Raw genomic sequence first — 6,000 nt, 5'->3', positions numbered from 1 at the left:
AACCTGAGCTTCATCCAGGCTAATGCTTTGAGCCTGGCTTCAAGCCTCAGCTCCATCATAAATTAACTGTAAATGTGATCTTAGGTCATGGGTTTCTCATCTGAAAAGCATTGGGTGTGCAAGAAGAAACATATACTTTGCCTAGGCTGGGAATAGCTCATGTAAGACTTCACTGAGGAGATATTTTAGTTATGACACATGTTAGGCTGCTATTAAAAAGAGATCCCAAAACATAGTGGCTTAAACAAGAAATAATTTCATTTCTCTCTCATATAAAAATCTGAGTAGATGGTACAGAGTTAGTATGGCAGTTCAGTGGTGGTGGAGAGCTATGCGTCTTCTATTTTCTTGCTCTGCCACCTTCAACACATAGCTTCACATGGTCCAAAATAGATGCTCCAGCTCCTGCCATCACATTTGCACCCTCCTTCCTTTTAAAAGCATGATCCAGATGTTGCAGCTGGCGCTTCTGCTCGTATCTCTTTGGCCAGAACTTAGTTATGTGGCCATATCTAGCTGCAAGAGAGTCTGGGAAATGTAGTCCTTAGCTAGGCAGCCATATGCCAGCTAAAAATTCTGTTACTATGTAAGAATGGAAAAACGAATACTGGGGGGCCACAGGAGGTGACCCAGAGTCTGAAGGTAGAGTTGGAGCCAGTGCACCCAGCCAGGTCTCTCCAGGATTCTCCTCTTGGCTTTGAGCTGCCCTAGCCTCCTTCACAGAGTTCATCAGGGCTGGGCTCCATCCTGCCCCACAACCCACCCCCATTCCTACCAGCTTCAGGAAGGGATGCAGCTATAGAGGCTTGGTAGTGTAGGGTTACCATCATAGAAGGCAGCCCAGCCCTTGCCTGCCCCCCATCATGTTGCACACTGCGTTCTGTGAGGGTTTCTGGCCCACTGGGAGGACAGGCTCAGAAAGAAGTAAGTTTCCACTGCTCACACTGGTCAGAGGCTGCTCCTTCGGCCTTCACAGCGGCAGGAGAGGCCAGTCTGGTGTGGGCGGTGGGCTGGCTGTGTTTTTCTTACCTGCTCCTGAGCCAGGACTGGGGGTGGTCCCACAGCCAGGTAAACAGTTAGAACAGCAGCTGGAGCGGCTAAGAAGCACTTTCCCACCAGACGGTCTGACCCCTAGAAGGCCAAAACCAACACCGGCAGATTCCCGAGGCTGCGTCCCGCCCACCGTTTAGGCTGTTCTTCACAGCCAGCTGCTGGCGTGGCTCCCTCTCTGGGCCTCTGCTCTGTACTCTTGGTTTTTCTGAGAGGGACCGGGAGTGTACATGAAGTAGGGGTGACAGGAGAGCAGGGTTTCTCACCCTCGGCACTGTTGACACTTTGGCCTGGGTAGGGCTTTGTCGTGCGGGCTGCCTTGTGCACTGCAGGATGTTTAGCAACATCCATGGCCTCTACCTATTAGGGGCCATTAGCTCCAACCCCCTCCCCAGTTGCCAGATATTTTGTTGGGGGGTGGGGATCAACCCTGATTGAGAACTACTGATATAGATTGAAAAGGTCCTGATTTACCAAAGGAAGAAGACAGGGATGGAGGCGGCGTGGGGAGAGAGAAGAGAGAGATGGGGAAAAGGAAAAGAAGCGGGTGGAGAGAGAAAAAAGAAGGAGGAAGAGATACTGAGAGTGAGAAAATAAGATAAAAAGTGAAAAGAAATAAAAAGAGCAAAAGAGAGAAGCAAGTTCAGAGAGACAGAGTGAGGGCCAGACCCTGGGAGGCAGGGGAGGGCAAGCAGGTGGCCAGACCCCAAGGATTGGGCTGGAGTCAGGAGAGTAATGGGGCCATGCAGGTGCTGGCTTGGGGCGAAGGGGCCCTCTAAGAACTCTAGTGCTGTGGTCAAAATCGAGGTCCTGGCATCTGCACTCCTCAGAAGTCAGGCACAGAGCAGAGCTTTTAGGGGTCAAGCTTCTCCCAGGCCTCTGGCCATGTTGCTTTCCTAGTGGGGTTGGAATTTGAATGTGGGATTTCCTCGAAGTTTCTGTAAGCCTCACTTTTCACCTCCAGAGAATAGGCCACTGAAGAGACAGCATGGAGGACTGATTGCTTTTATCTCTGCTTGCTCCTAAAACCCACTAAGATGGTCAGGGTAAGGCACAGCCCGCAAGCTCAGGAAGAGTGAAGTTGTAGGATAGTCAGTAAAATCCTGGAAGCCGAAAAAGGGATGGACGCTTACTTAGCCTGGCAGAAGCTGCACCTTGACTGCCTGGGTGGAGGTGGGAGGATGGGCAGGATGGCATGAGACACAGGCCGCTTCGAGCTGTGGGTGCCTTAAACGTCTCGGCACTTGGAATCGCCAGATCCTTCTGGAAGGGAGGTGTGGGGTGGGGCTGAGGAGGACTGGTTGGAAGTAGGTAAAGGAGCAGCAACAGCCCCAGATCCCCTCCCACTCCTCGCACTGCTGGACACTGCCTTCCCCACCCTCACAGATGCTGGGCTGGCTTGTCAGCTGAGGTGGGGAATTCAGTGCAAGTCTGAACACCAAATGGTTAAGTTTTCCTGATGCTCCCCACTCAGCATCAGAACGTTGGAAACAGGTTTATATCCCCCCGCAAATCCTAGGGACCCTCTCTAGGGAAATTGGCCCAAAAGAAAAGTCTTACAGATACTAACATTAGGGACTTCTCAATGAAAAAGTCCACTTGCCACCAAGTCCACTAGGCACAAGCTTGCTCATATACTCAGAGCCTCGGTGTGAAATATGAATAGACAACCAAGGATCACTGGGTGTTGGAAGAAAGTGTCTCTATAAAAAAGAGAAACCAAAATAAGAACAAAACATAACTGAGAGATGACGCAGAAAGCAGAATCTTTTTTGTCTCTTTGAAATAATTTTCTCAGAGATTAAAAAAATACTGCAACCTTTGAAACAAGAATAGGATGCTGTAAAAAAGTAACATTCACAGAATAAGAAATAGCTCTTGAAAATTAAAAATATGATCCCAACCTCCTTGCTAAAAATATTTAACCTGAATCTAACCATGATCTAACTTCCAGTCTCTAGTAAATACAGTGGGTAGAGGAAGGAATTAAATGACATTATGAGGAAACAGTCAGACAAATCCAGAATGTAGGACATTCTGTAAGACAACTTGCCCAGACTCTTAAAATGTCAATGTTGTAGCAGAAACAAAGAGATAGGAAAACTATTATAGATTTTAAAAAGACTAAGGAGATCTAACAACCCAATGAAACCAGACAGGATCTCAGTTCAAACAGACCAGCTATACAAGAAAATTTGGACACAATTGAGGAAATTTGAATACGGACAGCATATTGAAGATATTAGGGAATTATTGTTAATTTTCTTAGCTGTGATAATGGTGGTGTGATGGTATAGCAGAATGTCCTTAATTTTAGGATCTGCAGGCTAACGTGTTTAAAAACCAAGTATAATATGGCCTACAAATTTCTTTCAAATCATTCTGCCAGAATATACAAGCAGTTCATAGATAGATACGTGAAAACAATTGTTCAATCTAGTCCTGCACTGTCTAATACAGTAGCTACTAGCCACATGTGGTTACCAAACACTTGACGTCATCTGAATTGAGATATGCTGTGAATATAAGCTATACACTGGATTTCAAAGACTTAGTACCAAAAAAGGAATGTAAAATAGCTTGTTAATAATTTTTATATTGATATTTTGAAATGATATTTTGAAATAAAATATTAAAGTGGTGGTTTTTCGTTTTTGGTGAGGAAAATTGGCCCTTAGCTAACATCTGTGTCCATCTTTTGGCACCCAGAGGAGATCATTTGAAACAGCAAGGCAAGCTCATCTATTCTCTTATAATAATGATAATGATGATAAAGAAACAACTGTGTCTTGTGGAGGCCTTTTCTATTTTTGAGGAGGTTTGCACATCTAACTTGGTCAGTGCTGGCTCAGCCCCTTACCAGGAGCCTGGGATGAGGATCAAAAAACAGCCTTTGGGGGCTGGCCCCGTGGCCGAGTGGTTAAGTCCGCGCGCTCCGCTGCAGGCGGCCCAGTGTTTCGTTGGTTTGAATCCTGGGCGCGGACATGGCACTGCTCATCAAACCACGCTGAGGCAGCGTCCCACATACCACAACTAGAAGAACCCACAATGAAGAATACACAACTATGTACCGGGGGGCTTTGGGGAGAAAAAGGAAAAATAAAATCTTTTTAAAAAAACCAAAAAAACCCCCCAAAAAACAGCCTTTGTATGTGGGATGCTGCCACAGCATGGCTTGACGAGTGGTGCTAGGTCCCCGTGTGGGATCTGAACCTGTGAATCCCAGGACATGGAAGCAGAGTGCGTGAACCTAACCACTACACCACTGGGCCAGCCCCCTTAAAGTTAGTTTTACTTTTTTTTTTCTTTTTTTACCTTTTTAATGTGGCTACTAGAAAGTTTAAAATTACATATGTGGTGGGGCCTGCCCCACGGCCAAGAGGTTAGATCCACACACTCCACTATGGCCGCCCAGGTTCACAGGTTCAGATCCCCTGGGTGGAACTGCCCCACTCCTCAGCCAGGCTGTGGAGACATCCCACATAAAAGTAGGGGAAGACAGGCACAGAGCTTAGCTCAGGGCCAATCTTCCTCAAGCAAAAAAAGAGGAGGATTGGCAACATATGTCAGCTCAGGGCGACTCTTCCTCACCAAAAAAAAAAACCAAAAAAACCCATATATGGCTCACATTATATTTCTTTTAAACAGCACTGACCTAGATGATGGGGAAAAGAATGTGAAGGATACTATTTTTTCAATTTTTCTGTATATTTGCAAGTCTCTTAAAAAGTTAGGAAGAAAAAGAAACAATAAAAATAAAGTAAAAGAATTTTTTTTAATCAATAGGAGAGTTGAATATAAAGTTTAGAAAATCCTCCTGAAAGTAGGATAAGAAGACAAAAAGTGAAGATTAGAAAAATCAGAGGACCAACCCAAGAGGCCTAACTTATCAGGATGGGACACAATGAGCACAGAAAGGGGCCAGAGGGGGTGAACTTCTAGGTTGAAGGGGAGCCTGAGGGCTCAGCACAATGAGTGAAAAAATACACCAAGCAAAGCACTCAGAAATAGAGGTTCTAAAAAGTTTCCAGAGAAAGAGAGAGAAAAAAAAGAAAAAACTGGTCACATCTAAAGTCCCAGGAATTAGAATATCTGAACTTCGCAACCACGCAGGAAGCTAGAAGACAAAGGGAAAAAACTCTCAAAATTCTGAAAAAATTTCCAACCTAGAATTAGATATCCAGCCAACTGCCAATCAAGCCGAAGGTAGACGAAAGATATTTTTAGATGTACATCTCAAAAACTTTACTCCCTTGCACCATTTCAGAGAAAGCTATTGAAGGAAGTGCTCCTTCAAACAAGGAGGTAAATGAGAAAAGACAGAAGGCATTGGATTCAGAAAACAGGGGCTCCAATGTAGGAAGGAGGCCAAGGGTGGCATTCTTACTCAGTGGTGAAGGGACATGTCAGGATGCTAGCTATGTAGCAGGCCTGGAGAGCAACCATGCAGCCGAGAGCAGAAAGGCGTTTGGCTCTGAAAGCAATATATGAAGAAAAAAAAAATGGGACTGACAGATTATTCTTCTAAGAGAAGTTTTACAATATGTAGCAGGGAGTTTGGGAATTAATTAGGGACAGGAACATACAAATTTAAGCAAACAAACAAAAAACACGGAAAACAAAATGTCCTGCAAGAAAGAAAGTGTATCCAACTACATTATGTAATATTTTTGTTGTCGTTAATGCCATTAAGTCAATTCTGACTCCTGGTGACCTTGGGTACAGCAGAGCAGAACCCTGCCCTGAGTTTTTGCACTGTCCTCTCACCTTCTGGCTCTATGTTACACAATGCTTTGATACTATTCATACGGTTTTTGTGGGCAATTTTTTCGGAAGTGGGTGGCCAGATCCTGCTTCCTAGTCTGTCTTAGCCTGGAAGCTCCACTGAAACCTGTACACCATGGGTGACCCTGTTGGTATTTGAAATCCCGGTGGCATGGCTTTCAGCAT

Source organism: Equus asinus, chromosome 8, assembly GCF_041296235.1.
Source record: "Equus asinus isolate D_3611 breed Donkey chromosome 8, EquAss-T2T_v2, whole genome shotgun sequence".
Taxonomy (NCBI): Eukaryota; Metazoa; Chordata; class Mammalia; order Perissodactyla; family Equidae; genus Equus; species Equus asinus.
This window is presented reverse-complemented; position numbering follows the sequence as displayed.